This window comes from Vulpes lagopus, chromosome 4 (genome assembly GCF_018345385.1).
Source record: "Vulpes lagopus strain Blue_001 chromosome 4, ASM1834538v1, whole genome shotgun sequence".
Taxonomy (NCBI): Eukaryota; Metazoa; Chordata; class Mammalia; order Carnivora; family Canidae; genus Vulpes; species Vulpes lagopus.
This window is the reverse complement of record NC_054827.1, coordinates 86,441,209-86,457,987: the sequence shown is the minus strand read 5'-3', so window position 1 is coordinate 86,457,987 and position 16,779 is coordinate 86,441,209. Positions and strand designations below refer to the sequence as shown.

Genomic DNA, 16,779 nt, shown 5'->3' with positions numbered 1-16,779 from the left:
GGAAATTATTTTTTTTTCCTTTCTTTTGATTCTTTTTCATCTTCCTCATTCCTTAGTTCTAGAGTAGGAGATAAATAGAAAGTTGACTCCTTTGTCATTGTATTTCATTGTTTATTATATAATAATTCTACTTACCTATTTAGAAAATTCAGAATTAAAAAATTGCAGGTGGTAGATTAGCAGAAAAAAGATCTCATATGCAGGAAGAAAATGTTTTTAGGAAAGCATTTAAAGAAGAAATCCTTTTAATAAAAATTTGTTTTATATAGATTTTTAAAAATTTATTTATTTGAGAGAGCAGAGAAGAGTGAGAGTGAGAGAACACGAGTTGGGGGAAAGGCAGGCAGAGGGAAAGGGAGAAACAGGCTCTGGGCTGAGCAGGGAGCTGAGCAGGGCTCAATCCCAGGTCCCTGGGATCATGACCTGAGCCAAAGACAGATGCTAAACTACTGAGCCACCCAAGTGCCCCTATATTGATTTTTTTAAAATTAATTCCTTTCCTGGTAGAAATGCCACTGGATTTTCAGTAGTGTTTATTTTTTCTTTTTAAAAACCAAATACAAAAGACTTTTTAAAAAAAAGATTTTATGGGATCCCTGGGTGGCGCAGCGGTTTGGTGCCTGCCTTTGGCCCAGGGCGCGATCCTGGAGACCCGGGATCGAATCCCATGTCGGGCTCCCAGTGCATGGAGCCTGCTTCTCCCTCTGCCTATGTCTCTGTCTCTTTCTCTCTCACTGTGTGCCTATCATAAATAAATAAAAATTTTTAAAAAAATTAAAAAAATAAAAATAAAAGATTTTATGTATTCATGAGAGACACAGCGAGAGAGGCAGAGACACAGGAAGAGGGAGAAGCAGGCTTCCCGCAAGAAGCAGGATGTGGGGGGAAAAAAAAAGAAGCCTGAAGTGGGACTTGATCTCATACCGCGGGTTCACGCCCTGAGCCCAAGGCAGATGCTCAACCGCTGTGCCACCTAGGCATCCCTACAAAAGAAATTTTATTCACTCATTCATAGATTCCATCTATTCATTCATGAGAGACACAGAAAGAGAGAGGCAGAGACACAGAGACACAGGCAGAGGGAGAAGCAGGTTCCCTGCAGGGAGCCCAACGTGGGACTCTTATCCCAGGTCCCCAGGATTACACCCTGGGCCGAAGGCAACGCCAAACCTCTAAGCCACCTGGGCTGCCCCAAAAGAAATTTTAATAAGATTTTTTCCTTGTGATCTTAACAAGAAATAATTGTTTTTGTATTTAGGATTTATATTATTTTATTTTGTTTTTATTGAGGTATAATTAACATAAAACATTATTAGTTTCAGATGTACAACGCAATATTTATTTATATTGTGAAATCATCACAATAAGGCTAGTTAACATCCGTCACCATGCATAATTATACAACTTTACAATTTTACGATGAAGACTTTTTAAGATATATTCTCAACAACTTTCTTTCTTCTTCTTTTTTTTTTTTTTTCTCTCTTTAAGATTTTATTTATTTGACAGAGAGCACAAGCAGGGGGAATGGCAGTCATAGGGAGAGGGAGAAACAGGCTCCTTGTGCAGCTGGAGCATTTGTGGGGCCCTATCCCAGGACTCTGGGATCATGACCTGAGCTGAAGGCGGACACTTAACTGACTGAGCCACCCAGGTGCCCCTTTTAATAACTTTCAGTATACAATACAGTATCAGTAACTATAGTCACCATGTTGTACATTATACCCTCAATTTATAGTTTTTAATGTATTGTAGCCAGCACTTTTAATGAGTGTGCTTAACATGTAGGAAATGGGTGTGTTCTTATATATGAAAATCCAGATTTTAAAACATGGTAAATTAATAAGTTAATGTTACCATACAGAAGTTTTTGCTATAGGGTTTATCTAAATTCTAAGCCTTTGTCCATTTTCACTGAGTATAACTCCAAGGAATATCTTTACTTGAAAAGTATAAATGGAGTGTACATGTAATGGGCTTACTGATAGTAATTGAATAGGAAGAAACAGCATTTGAAGAGTCTGGAGGAATGACCTGATTAATACAGAGAAACCCCCAAGCTGGGACCAGATTGCTTGAACAGAAAGTTCGAAAGCATTGTGGAAGATAAGCATAATTGTTTTTACTACTTCCATATGATTTTTGTAAGTACACCTGTTCATTTGTGGTTGATGATTTAATTGCATAAAGTCCCCTAATTAAAGCATTTTATTCTGAAGTTACGAGATCACTGAGGTAATAAGTGGCAAAATCTACGATCCCTAGTCCTATTTGATGATTCCGCTATCATTAAGAAATAACCTAATGGCAATCTAAAATACCAATATCTCCATAATTGAACTCTTAATATAGGTAGCCATCTGTTTATAGGATCTCTTCAATTGTTTCTTTCTTCCCTTTCCCTCTTCATAGTTCAGAAAGATTCCTTTTACCTTCTTCCTTTATAGCAAAGTTTCCTTTCAATATCTGTTTTAGATAAAAAAAAAAACATTAGGCTAGCATGGTTCAGAGCCTCTCTGGGCTTACTTAATGTCTAAGCCTTTGTGGACTTAGACTTATCCATTAGTTTTCTCAATGACTCCATCCTGTCAAATCTCCCCACTGAAGAGAGATTTCTTACTAATTTCCATTATTTTTCTTGATTACTCTGAGGTTATTCTCTTATCACTTCTTTTCAGGAGTTTCTTTTCTCTGCCATCCTCTTTTTTTGTGGGTTCTATTTAACGACTAGCCCAAGTTTTAATCTCTAGAGCAATAAAAGTCTGTGAAGCCCTGCCATGTTTTCCCTCTACTAGTTTTTTCCCCCCTCTCTTCCTCCCTCCTTCTCTTACTGTCTCCTCCTTCTGTCTTCTCTTTGGTATTTGATTTAACATGTAATTTGGCTTAATATGAATAATACTGAGGTTGATGATATTTTTCCAGGTTTGCTTGGGAGCTCCTGCACATCCAACAATTTAGAAAACTGACAAGTTCTTAGGATTCTTTATCTCAGTGTTATCTTGAACTATTTCTTTTTGTACATTCAGCTCTTATCAACTCTTCTTAGCCAGGCTGAGCTGGGCTTTGCATCTCATGGGAGTGGACATGAACCCTGAACAGACCACGTAGTTACACTAGGTTGCCCCCAACCCTAATAGGAAGGCTGGTTGAGAAGGAAATACGTAAGTGGATCTGCATTATTCCCCTGATGGCCATGTTGGACCATGATCATCCACAGAGTTAGTCCTTACCTGGGGGGAGGTGGGGGGCTGTTGAAATCACGGGAGTGTCTTTAGGGTGCTTTGTGTCTAGCTGGGACTGCTAAACATAGGCCTGCACCTGACCCATCATGGCAGTGTTTATTGAACTATGGTCACAAGTCATTAGTGAATCATGAAAACATTTTTATGGTTTGCAATTACCACTTTATTTAATTTTTAACGGATCTTTTTTTATTTATTTGACACAGAGAGCGCATGTCCATGCACAAGCAGGGAGAGGGAGAAGCAGGCTAGGCAGGGAGCTTGATGCAGGGCTCTATCCCAGGACCCTGGGATCATGACCTGAGCCGAAGGGAGACGCTTAACCAACTGAACCACCCTGCAATTACTACTTTACAGAATGAATTAGGGTAGTATAGAGTTGAAGATAGATGAGCGCATTGTATGTAATAAACTGTTGTTTAATGAAATTTTTTTCTGTTTGCGATACATCCTAATCCTGCCTTTTTAACCTAAGAAAAAGTTGCTTCAAAGAGTGACATATTGACTTCTGGTCATGCCTAGTAACAATAAAATACATAAATAACACATTAACTGAGTGTTTCCCTTTTCATTCAGCTTCACAAACATCTGCCTGGTAAGGGTTACCAATCTGTTTGGGGAGCCAGCACATACACAGATGATTCCAGTACAGGGCAGATCAATATAGCATGTGATAGGAATGCAAACTGAATACTATGAGTATATGAGAGGGAGAGAATGGAACAGCACTACTTAGTAGAAATATAATGTGGTCCACAAATGTGAGTCACATGTTATTTTTATTTTTTATAGAAGTATAGCTAACACACAATGTTACGTTTTAGGTGTTCAACATAGTGACTCCACAAATCTGTACATTCTGTGCTCACCACAAGTGTAGCTACCATCTGTCACATGCAATACTGTTATTGCAATACCATTGAATACACATAGGTAATTTTAAATTTTCTGATAGCCACATTAAAAATAGAGACAAGTGAATTTAATTTTGATACTACATTTATGTAATTCAACAAATCCAAAACATCATTTCAACATGTAATTTTTTTGCATTCTTTTTTATACACTAATTCTTTTTTTTTTTATACACTAATTCTTTACATTCCTTTTTACACACTAAGTTTTCAAAATCTATTGTTTTACACTTAACACATCTCAATTCTGGTTACCCACATTTCAAGGACTCAGTAGCCAGCAATACATGATGAGTAGCTACTGTATCAGACAATGCAGTTTTATAGAATGTAGGGAAACATTATGTAAGAGAAGACCTAGAATGATAGGCTGTGCAGGGAACAGCATTCCACAATGAGAGAAAAGTTTAAACAAAGATGAAATAAGAATTTGTAAAAAAAAAAAAAAAAAAAAAATTAAGCTCTTACTACATATCGGATCTATTCTGTGATCACTACTCTTATTAATTCATGTGATCTTCACAGCAGCCCTTTGAAGTAGTTACTATCATTATGTAGTGACTATATATTGTATAAACTATAAATTTTATGAACGAGGAAATAAGTAGTCAAGTAGCATGTGTATATATATGTATGTATGTATCTGTCTGTTTATCTGAGGAAGACAATAATGGCCCTCCAAAGATATCCACATCCAAATTCCAGGAACTTGCAAATATGTCAGGTTATATGGAAAGAGAGAATTAAGGTTGGTACTCAGATGTTTAAGATGGGGAGATTGCCCTGAATTACCCAAATGGGCCCAGTTAATCACAGGAGTCCTTTATATGTAGAAGAGGAAAGTAGAGAGGGTCAGAGTGATGTGAGTATTTGACCCATCACATTGACTTTGAGACAGAAAAAAATGCTATGAGTCAAGGAATATATTGCCGGCCTCTAGAAAATGGAAAAGACAAGGAATCCGATTCTTAACTGGAACTTCCAGAAAGAAATATAGCCCTGCCCAGCGAGACAAATGTGTGAATTCTGACCTAACTGTGAGATAATAAATGTCTCTTGTTTTAAGCTACTGTTTGTTACAGTAGCAAGGAAGAATAATACGCTTTCAATATGGGTAGGTTCTGGATAATGATACAAAATGTTTTTTCTTTTTTTTTTTATGATATTCTCAATATATGTTTATTTTTTTATTTTTTTTAATTAACTTTTATTGGTGTTCAATTTACCAACATACAGAAAAACACCCCAAAATGTTTTTTCTTAACCTTTTGTTCATTGGTAGCCATTTACAGGAATTAACTCAGGCCACTCTCTCTCTTTCTTAGATGTTGAGTTTCTTCTTCATTTTTCAGAGTTACTGAAAAAGGACAGGTATTTGATATTGGTTAGGTAGACAGTTTTTCTTGCAAATAGAAATATATATACTAGTGGTTCTGACTGAAATATTGGGAGTTTGTAAGTACTTGATAAAGTGATAATTGCCCTTTTTAAGTCTGAGCAGTTTCAAGTTGCTAAGTCAGGGTATCATTTATGTATGAATTACCTTCTAGGTAAGTATACTTTACAGTTTTTTATGTAACTCTTAACTATCAGCCCCCGGATGTCACAAAGTTTATCTGTGGGTGATTAAAGTGAGTAAGACAAGAGATTGCCCACCCATACATAATAAAATCCTATTTCTCTACCTTCTGGAGAACAGTGAGAACAGCTTGGCCTGCAGGTTGATTGTCATATCCTGCCTCCTTCCCACCTACTTATTGCTGCAGAGAGGCGGGCCTTAGCCTCTCCTTAACGTTCTTGTGAGAAAAGGGCTTCCTTAGGTTAGTTCCATGGCAAACATGCTCTTAGAAGGAGAGAAGCTTCTATCTTGATTCTTGCTTGTATATGTTCTTTATCTTTCCTCTGTACTAGCAGTGCAAAGATTTTGCTTCAGGGATATGTGTTTTATTCACCGTGTCATTTTCCTATATACTTAAAATACGACCTTTCTCAGAGTGCTGACCTTTTGCAGTGCTCTGCAAACACATAGATATAGAGTGATTTTTTAAAAGAACGATTCCAGAGTTAAATGCTGGCTAAATGTAGACAACAACAGTAGAATTCATGGTGATGTGAAGTGTTTGTGAGTGTCTTTATTCTAACTTCAGAAGTGGAAAATTTATGCTTTTTCTGTTTGCCTGTACTCTGGGTGGTTGGTGAGTACAGCCTCATCTTCTGGAATTCTCTCTCTCTCTCTCTTTTTTTTTTTTTTTAAAGGTTTTATTTATTCATGAGAGGCACAGAGAGAGAGAGAGAGGCAGAGACATAGGCAGAGAGAGAAGCGGGCTCCCTACAGGGAACCTGATGCTGGACTTGATCCTGGGACTGGGATCACGCCCTGAGCTGAAGGCAGACGCTCAGCTGCTGAGCCACCCTAGGTGTCCCTTCTGGAATTCTTTTAATGGCTCATTCTCCATATGATTTTTCTGTCTTTAGCTTCAGAGACTCTAGGCCATGCTGATTGCTCCTGAGTGATTACAGGTGCTTTTTGCCGGCTAAGCAATCCTTAAATGTAAAAACCAGGAATTAGGTGCAAGACAGATAAGGAGATGGTGATTGTGTTTTGCAGAGAGATTTTCACTTGCATACTTTTAGGTATTTTCAAATTCTAATTTGATTTGATGCATTTAACAAGTCATGCAAAAAGGTTAAATTGATCCATTTTACAAGAGTTTGATGTGCAAACTCATTGCTTGTGTAAGGTAACCTATACCTGAGGCCAGAAGAGTGGCACACTTCGTCCCACTTGGTTTCTTGTTCCTATCTCTGGATCTTAGCTACACCAGACTATTGACATGTTCAGACACATCCTGTACAGTAAGAGATGGCACAGAACAGTGGTCTGGGTATGGAGTCTGGAATCAAACACCCTGCATTTGAATCCTAGCTTCCTCATCATTTAGCTGTGGATCTTAACTTTTTTTTTTTTTGGATCTTAACATTTTTGTGGCTCAGTTTCCATATTCAAAAACAGGTGTATAATAATAAATATTTCATAAAGTAGCAAGGATGAAGTTAGTTAATACATGTAATGGGCTTAAACAGTCCTTAAAACATAGTATTCAGTAAATATTAGCTCTTATTTTTCATTCATCATTTATTTTTCTACCATTCTTAAGCTATTCTTAAGTTGTGTAGTGTTTCCCCCCCCCCCACATCTATTTAAAATACTCTGTATCCTAACAGTCTTAATTGCTTTTACAAAGCTGCCTTATAATTTTTAGTTGTGAGTCTAACCTTCGCTATAGTTGGAATTGCCTATGGATATTGAATACTGATGCCTGCAGTTTTGGTCTTTGCTAGAGTTGTCTTGTAGTAGCTTTGAGAATGGATTGTTGAATTTCCAGAAATTTTCTATCAGATTGTTAAAGCATTGGTAGCTTAAAATCAGCCATAGTGGGAATATTTACACTCTTGAAATTGGCAGATACCACCATAGCATTTCTCTCAATCTGTTTGGTATTCCAGTGATTTGTTTATAAACTTCTCTAATTAGATGTTGAGCTTTTTACTAGAGTATATTAGTTCGCTAGGGCTGCTGTTACAAAGTATCATGGACGGGGTAGCTTCAAAAACAGAAATTGTTTATTGTTTCATAGTTCTGGAGGCCAGAAATCCTAAATGAAGGCGTTCACAGGGTTAGTTCCCTCTAAGGGTTGTGAGGGAATGATTCTTCCAGGCTTTTGTCCTTGGCTTATAGATAGTTACCTTCTTCCTCTGTCTCTTTATATTGTCTTTCCTTCTACGTGTGTGTCTGTGTCCAAATTTCACTTTTTTATGAGGACACTAGTCATACTGAACTAGGGCCTAACTTAAGGATCTTGCTTGAACTTGATTATCTCCATAAGGAACTTACCTCCAAATAAGGTCTCATTCTGAGGTGCTGGTGGTTAGGACTTCCACTTAAGGATTTTAGGGGGGACGCAATTCAACCCATAACATAGGGCAGGGAACTTTTTTTTTTCTTTTTCTATGCTCCTCTAATGTTTACACAGTGAAGATTTGTTGAATGAAAAAGGAAACACCAGTTAGCTGGTGTGTTGTGTATTATTTTTTATTCATTGTACCATGAGTTCCAGATAGTCAATTTGTTGATTTTTTTTTTTTTTTTTTGATGTAGCTCTTTCTGGGCATAATATCAGAGTTAGTATTTATAGAGAAAAACTTTAGGAAGATTAGTTATTTTAGGTTATCTGAGGCAGGCTTGAGCTTATTAGTGAACTCAAAAAGCATATGATCTGAGTGAAATAGTCTTGATTTTGTGTCTGTTGCTGAGAAAATGCTTTTAATCATACATGAAAAAAATGAGATGAATTTCCACTGATCTGAGACTGTTTTAATGCTAAAAATCATCTTCAGGATTATGTAAGACTATGGAGCTCTGAGGAAAGTAGCATTTTGTTTTTGTTTTTATTTTTGTTTTTTTTTGCTTTTTCTCAAAGGCAAATATAATGCCACATAATGATTTCGTGGTATTTATGATTGAAAAAAATATATTTGGAAGCAGGAAGTATAAATTATTTTTTAAAAACCTATGTGTTAGGATGATTATATATAATATTGTGGATAATATTTAATCTATGATTGTCTCAAAGTGTAGGATGTGCTTTTTGAAGTTAAATTTTTTTTTTTTAGATTTTTAAAATTTATTTATGAGAAACATAGGAGAGAGAGAGAGAGAGAGGCAGAGACACAGGTAGAGGGAGAAGCAGGCTCCATGCAGGGAGCCCGATGTGGGACTTGATCCTGGGTCTCCAGGATCATGCCCTGGGCTGAAGGCGGCACTAAACCACTGAGCCACCTGGGCTACCCCTGAAGTTAAATTTTTTTTTTTTCTTTTTCAAGAGGAGATACTTCTCCACACCATTGCTTTTTTCTGAGTAAGTACTGGAATTAGAATCTTATCCCAAAAATGTATTTGAAATACCCATTTGAGGGGCACCTGGGTAGCTCAGTAGGTTAAGCTTCTAAATCTTGATTTTAGCTCAGGTCATGATCTCCGGGTTGTGAGATTGCCCTGCCTTGGACTCCTGCTCAGCACAGGGTCTGAGATTCTCTTCCCCTGCTTCTCCCCCTGCTCATGAGCTCTCTCTCACTCTTTCTCTCTTAAATAAATAAATAAGTCTTTAAAAAACCCCACGCATTTGCACAAGAACTTGTTAGTTTAATTGTTTAGTTTTTTTAATAGAAAAATTTTAATTATAAGTTATAGAAGCTATATTTTTAGTTTTAATCAAGTGTAATTTACATGCAATAAAATTTACACATTTTAAGTGAGTCTTTTATGTCCAGCTTCTTTTAGCATAATGCCTGTGAAATTCATTCATGTTGCTGTGTATCAGTAGTTTTTTTTTTTTTTTTTAATTTTACAATAATACTGCATTGTAAGAATATACCAAAATGTGTTCGTTCATTCACTGGCTGAACTTTTAGGGTTTTGCCTATTTCCAGTCAAGCTGATAAGAACATTTGTATACTAGTTTTTTCATGGAAATGTGTTTTTATTATGGGTAGATACCTAGGGGATTGAAATTGCTCAACTGTATGGGTAGGTACGTACTTGAATGTATAAGAGACAGACAAACTATTTTTTCACAGTAGTTGCCCAGTTATATACTCCCACAAGCAGGCTGTGAGAGTTGTAGTCGCTCTACATCTTTGCCAACCCTTGGCCTTGCAAGTCTTTTAAATTTTAGCCCTTATAGCTAGTGTGAAGAGATGATTCATTTTGGTTAAACTTTTTTTTTTTTTTTTGATGACCAGTGTTTTCATGTACTTATTGGCTATTCATGTATCTTTTTTTGCCCATTTAAAAAAATTGGGTTGCTTTTCTGACTGAGCTATAAGAATTAGAATTCTTTCTGCATTCTGAATAAAAATCATTTGTTAGGTATATGTATTGTGAATATTTTCTCCCAGTCTGTGGCTTGCCTTTTAAGTTTCTTTTTTTTTTTTAATTGTCTTTATTTTTATTTTTTTATCTTTTAAGATTTTATTTATTTACTTGTGAGAGACAGAGAGAGAGAGAGAGGCAGAGACACAGGCAGAGGGAGAAGCAGGCTCCATGCAGGGAGCCCGATGTCGGACTCAATCCTAGGTTCCCAGGATTACACCCCGGGCCGAAGGCGGCACTAAACCGCTAAGCCACAGGGGCTGCCCGCCTTTTAATTTTCTTGATGATCTTAGGAAAACATGTTTTATTTATTTATTTATTTTTATTTATTTATGATAGAGAGAGAGAGAGAGGCAGAGACACAGGCAGAGGGAGAAGCAGGCTCCATGCACCGGGAGCCCGATGTGGGATTCGATCCCGGGTCTCCAGGATCGCGCCCTGGGCCAAAGGCAGGTGCCAAACCGCTGTGCCACCCAGGGATCCCCATAGGCACATGCTTCTAACCACTGTGTTATAGAGCCTGTCAGGAAAAACATGAAGGAAGCAACCATTCCCATCCTTCATCTCTGTTTCTGGACTTAAAAAGGAATAATGTTTTATAGCATAGTCGACATATTATTTGGTTGATATTTCATGAAATTTTCATTCTTTTATAATGCATATTACAGTTTGTATTTCTATCTCTGGCACTAAAGTTTCTAACAAAAAGCATGTGTGTTTAAAACAAAATAGCTTTATTTCTAAAGCTATTACTTTACAAACCACAATCCCATGTGTCTGGTAGAAACCACAGGCCTTCCTAGCATGCAGTTCTTCTTCTGGGAAAGCATCTTAGAAGAGGTGAGTCTTGGCCCACTTGTAAATAAGAATGTGCGCAGATGGCTCGGATATGGTCTGTGGAGATGGGTGGTAAAAAGACCCAGGATTGTGATGAGCTGAAAGTTTAAGAAAGGATGGAGGTTTTAAAATGTTTTCCAGAGAATTCATCCTTAGAGAAAATTTCCAGGGTCAGAGAAGAAGAGCTAGGAGGTCATGACTCTGGCCAGAAATGAATGGCTTTTCAAGGCCATTTGGCTTTTCTGTCTCCATTCCTCCCTCCTTCATGTTTTCCTTTTCCTTTTGGTTTTCCAAGTTCTCTAATCCTCTTAGTTTTTCCTCACCTCATTGTGGGAAGAAGTCCTTTTCTGTCAGGTTTGCCAAGACAGCTTGGAGACTTTTTGATGCAGCTTTATCATAAAGGAAAAAAAAGTAACAATCACGATAAAAGGAGAAAAAGTAAAACTGAAAGTCTAGAAAAGCTAGGAACATTTTAGAAAGACGTGAATTTCCCTAGTACAGACCTCTTACATTAAGGTAAAATCTCTTAATGCTTTTCTTCTCTTGAGGGGCACAGCCACTTTGGTTAGTTCCTGGGCCTTGGGCCTCTGTCGTGAGGAGCTTGCACAGCGAGTGAGAACTTCTCAGTCCTCCCTCTCACTCCCCAACAGACTTGTCCTCTTTGGCTGGGGCTAGTGTGTGTCTTTACCTCCATTCTCTCTAATCCTGCAGGGGCCCTAGATATACTTTTAGCTTTTGATTCCCAGGGGCAAGTTGGCTAAAATTTCATCACCTCTGTTTGGTGGGGAGGACTGGGAGGAGGGTCCTCCTGGTCTGCAGAATCTGATTTGTACTCAGCCTGCCTGTTGGTTTGATCTAAAGCAGGCTTCCAGCTAAAATCAAACTTTGGGTCTTCCTTGCCTTGGGTCAGTGTTGGCTATGTGGACTGGGATAGAGGTCGCCAACTCTCTAAGAGGCTGTCTGTGTCATTGTGTTCACTTACTTCTCTGGGCAGCAGAAAATTTCCTTTTTTCATTTTGAAAATCTCTTATTCTGTAGTGAGTTCTTACGGAACTTTACAAAATCAAATGTGAACATAATCAGCTCATGTAAATGAAAAGCTGGAAGGTAGGCTTAGAATCAGGCATGGCTGGATCTAGGAGCTCTTTTCCTTTGTCTCTTCCTGTGTTCACCTTCCTCTCATGTTCCACAAGGTGGCAGGATGGCTCCAGCCATTTGGTCACTGGACTCCCAGACTCCCAGGTTCAAGTCCAGGGAAGTGGATGAACCTTTCCTGGGAGCTCCTGCATAAATTCTGTGGTCCATTCTTTTCTTCCTCTTGCTCTTTCTTCATAAACAGTTTTGTTTTTTGAAGAGGTAATATGTTCTAGTGGTTCAAAAATGTAAAAAGTATTTTAAGCATGTGGAGTGAAAAGACTTTCATATTATCCTTTTTATTAGTAGGAAACACCTCTTTTTGTCTTATTTAATGATTTCTGTCCTCCATTCTGTCTAACCTGATAGTAAAATCTTGTTCACTGCTTTCTTTTTATTTGCATTTGACTAGTATATTCATCTAGACAATTTTTTTCCAGCTATCATTTTATTTTTAACCTTTCTGAATTACTTTCTTGTTAGTTTTACTCCTTTTTTTGTAGCACAGAGGGTTTTTTTTTTCCCCCTTGGTAATCCAATCTGAGATCAGCTCTCTTTTAATAAGGAAGTTTACCCCATTTACATTTATTTTTGGGCAGATATATCTGTTATTAACTTGTCCAGATCATTTTATTCTCTGTTTTTATATCTTTTGAAGCATCTTATGTTACCTTTTTCTTTGCTGTTTTTGTGGCTAGTTTTTCTGATAGTTGTCAGGTAGTGGTTGATTTCATAATTTTAGTTTCACATAATGCTCCTAGTCTCCCTATAGTTCTGTACTATAAGTGGCGATAAAATTAATGAATTTCATACTAATTCTAATAGACATTGTAACTCTATTACATGGCCTGTTTTATTCATTCTGGATGTGTATTGGATTCTCTTCTCTGAGGAGAGAATTAATCACTCAGCCAGGAAGCTTGGAACTCAATCAGTATTTTTATCATCAGTAAGAATGCTGTCAGAAGAGGCTTTGTGAGTTTTCCTATAGCAGATTGTCAGCCTTTAACAAGGCTCTTTTTGTCTATAAAAATTATAGTTTCTAAAGTTAGCATAGATCATAAAATTGGTAGGCTGACATTTGTTTGGTCGCAATTGAACAACGTTAGATCAACATCTCTGTAGGTGGTCTGTTGTGCAACACCAGAGAGTCATCAGTTTTATGTTTAGGTTGACATTAAAAGATATTATTTGGTCTGAAGTTCCTTAATTTTAGTGTGGGTTCCACACTTGTTGAGAGTTTTATCGCCATTTAATTTTTCCAAAACAATATATTTGGCAATAGAGAGGCATGTTACATATGAAAAGGATTTTTAAAAAGTGGAAATCTTAATTTAAAACAGTCCAGCTTGGTATATCCCATGTAATAACTGAGGCTCCTCTTTTGGCTATAATCCTTCCATCCAGCACAGAAGGGACATCACCACCCTGGATCTAGGACGTAGCATAGCCTCTGTTCAGCCTCTCCCATTAAGGAGGCTTCAGCCCCAGCTACAAACAGCCTCTGTGGAAGGTGGGAAAGGGAGAGTGTTTTTAGAATTTTTTAGTCTCAGGTCAGTTACATGACCATAGTTGACTTCCTTAATTTGGAGTGGAAAGGTACTTATACTGTCCACCTGTAACAGAGCAGCTGAAACATACACTGTTGTTGGAGATTTCCTTTTCCTCTTTGTACTCTGGTCCTGCGGTGACTGCCAGTTTCATTCCTGTAGACCTACCATTTTCAGTCTGCAGTCGGCCTGTGAATCACTCTGAAAATCCTTTTGCAAATGAAAATGCCCCTTCTCCCTTAACTTCCTGTGAATTCAGATTTAATGCATCCAGGACATGGGATCTGTGCTCTTAATGTGTGGTACAGGTGAATCTGATGCAGGTATTCCACAGGTTAGTTCAAGGAAATCAAGATTGACAATTCTGTGCTTACTGTGGAAGTTTTACTAAAATCTAGTTTGACAAAATTCTGGTTGGGTATTACTCATTATGTACACAGTGTTTGAAGTAGACATTTGTTTCAAAGAGAGTGATTTAATTTACCATAACTTTCTCCAATTAAGAAGTCTGGCAAAACACAGATTTTATAACTCCAACCAGTTTGTGGAAAAAATGTTTGCATGAAGATGTTCAATATACAGATTGCAGAACGATGAGTTTAACACTCTTGTAATGCTTCTGTGAAAGCCTCAAGGATAACTGACAAGTCCATTCTTATCAAATTTAATAGGTTTCTAAATCCTATCTGCTTATCAAACAAAACGTTAATTAGAACAGTAATTGAGTAACCAGCTGCCTCTTGCATTCATTCCAGGAATTTGTACAAAATCAGTGTGGAGCTCATGTAAGGTCATTCACTGATTTTTGAGTTGCTAAATAATAACTTCTCTACAGGTTTCTAAAAATCCAAGTATTAAGGGAGTCTAACAGGAAGATAAAAATTGATAAGAGATTTGTAATAGTCTGATACTCTCTCTCTGGTGGATTAAGGTGAAAAAAATCCTTCTTCAGCACCACAGATGGGAGAAAATCCTCCCTCTTAGATTTCTTCCTGAATCAGCTTATGCTTGCCTAGTCTTGTAGTAGAACAGAAAAAGCCTTTGGAGCTAGGTATGCTGGCACAGATTTTCTGGGGGAAAAATAAAACAACAAACCACTAAGAAGTCAAGCTTATAACTAAGCAACACAGAACATTATGACAAGTATGATATATCTGAGGAATGCAAGGATTTTTCAGCATCAGAAAATATGAGTAATATATAAAAAAATTAAGTGAGATATAAGCCATGTGATTATTTTAACACATGTAGGAAGAACATTAAGATTCAGTAATCCTTTATGACTAAAGATTTTTCTCCCCCTAAACTGAGAAACTTCCTAAACCTTGGCCAATGAGTCATTTATTCCAAAACCTATAGCAAGCTTCCTACTTAAGAGTGAAACTTTAGAAGCTTCCTATTATTATCAGAAGACAATGGATGCCTCTTTGCATTATTTTTTTTTAAAGATTTTATTTATTCATGAGAGATCCAGAGAGAGAGAGAGAGAGAGAGAGAGAGAGGCAGAGACACAGGCTGAGGGAGAACTAGGCTCCATGCAGGGAGCCTGATGTGGGACTCGATCCTGGGTCTCCAGGATCACACCCTGGGCTGAAGGCGGCACCAAACCGCTGAGCCACACCTGGGCTGCCCTCTTTGCATTATTTTTAATCAACACAGCCTGAAGGTCTTAGCCAGTAGTGTAATGAGATAGGAAAAAAAGAAAAGAATAGAAATTGTAAAGGAGAGATAAAAATATATTTTATTTTCCAGGTGATATTAATATATACATAGACAATACAACAAAGGAAATTAGAGTATTCGGTATAGTTGCTGCATATAAAAATCAGTAGGTTCTGTATACTGTGATAACCCTCTAGTAAATATGTTTTCTTTTACAGTAATGTTAATGTATTATAATATATTAGATATAATATATTTAAGAGTGAGCAAACCAAAGAATATAAAACATGGAGAAAATTAAAGAATGTTATTGTTACATAGAAAAGACACAGAAGAGTTGTGCTGTCTTTAATAGTAGGATATCTTGATTTGTTAAGATATTTTACTCTACATTAATTCATTGTGTATCCAGTCAAAATCCTAATAAGGATTTTACTAACTTGACAAGATGAACCTAAAATTTATAAAGAAAATCAAAGGCCCGCCTGTAGTCAAGACAGTCTTGAAAAGCAAGGGTTCTGGCCACACTGATACCAAGCCATGGCCGTTTAGATACTATAGTCCTGATACAGATATATACAAAAAGATCAGTGGAACAGGATAGAGAAGCCAGTAATAGGGTCACACATATACAGAAACATGATATGCATTGGAGGCAGCATTATGAAGTGGTAGGAAAAGATGGAATGTTCTGTAAGTGTTGTTTTGAACTTTAATTAATTTAATTTTCCATAATCATATGGAAAAATCAAACTATATTTCTAATTTCATACCATCCCCCTACATAAATTCAGGTGAATTTAATTTGAAAAGCAAATCTTAAAAATTCACTAGAAAATATAAGAACTAATGGAATACTTAGTACTTGAAAATTAACAGAGGTTCATCTGTCTTCATGTATAAATCTTATAATACTGAGTGCAAAAGCAAGTTTTAGGAGCATAGGTGTAATAATGTACCACTTACATAAAATCTAAAACATAAAACAATATCTTGCATAAAGATGCCAAGGTATACTGCAAAGTATGAAAACAAATGTAATAATATATACCAAATAAGAGATAGTATTTACCTTTTCACATGGTAAAGAGATGAATATGACTGTGGAGGGATATGTGCAGTGTTTTATTATTTATTTAATGTAAAGTTCTATTTTTTAGATGAAAATGTTCTAAAGCAACATGGAATAAGTGTTAACATCAAGTGAGAATCCAATAATAAATGGTTGAATAAATTACAGCTTTTACATACTATGAAATATTTTCCTGCCATTAAAAACAAACAGTGTAGTAGGTCACTTTATGTGAAGGGATTTCCAAGAGTTACTGCTTATGAAGAAAATAAGATACAGAAAAATTTCTATGAAGTCATCCCACTTTTATAAAATAAGGATGTGTATAATATATGCTTGTGTATGAACATATGAACATGAAAAAAAAAACAGGGAAGGATTCATTCTGGGCTGTTAACATGGGTTGGGAGTGAGGAGAGGGGGAGGAGAAATGGGG

At 36.8% G+C, this 16,779-nt stretch overlaps 1 protein-coding gene across 1 annotated transcript in view; it reads left to right on the top strand.

The window, feature by feature from the left end:
• The window catches only part of MSH3 (mutS homolog 3), a 184,556-nt gene that overhangs the window by 32,798 nt on the left and 134,979 nt on the right, over window positions 1-16,779 (top strand). The gene's annotated exons all lie outside the window — the stretch shown is intronic.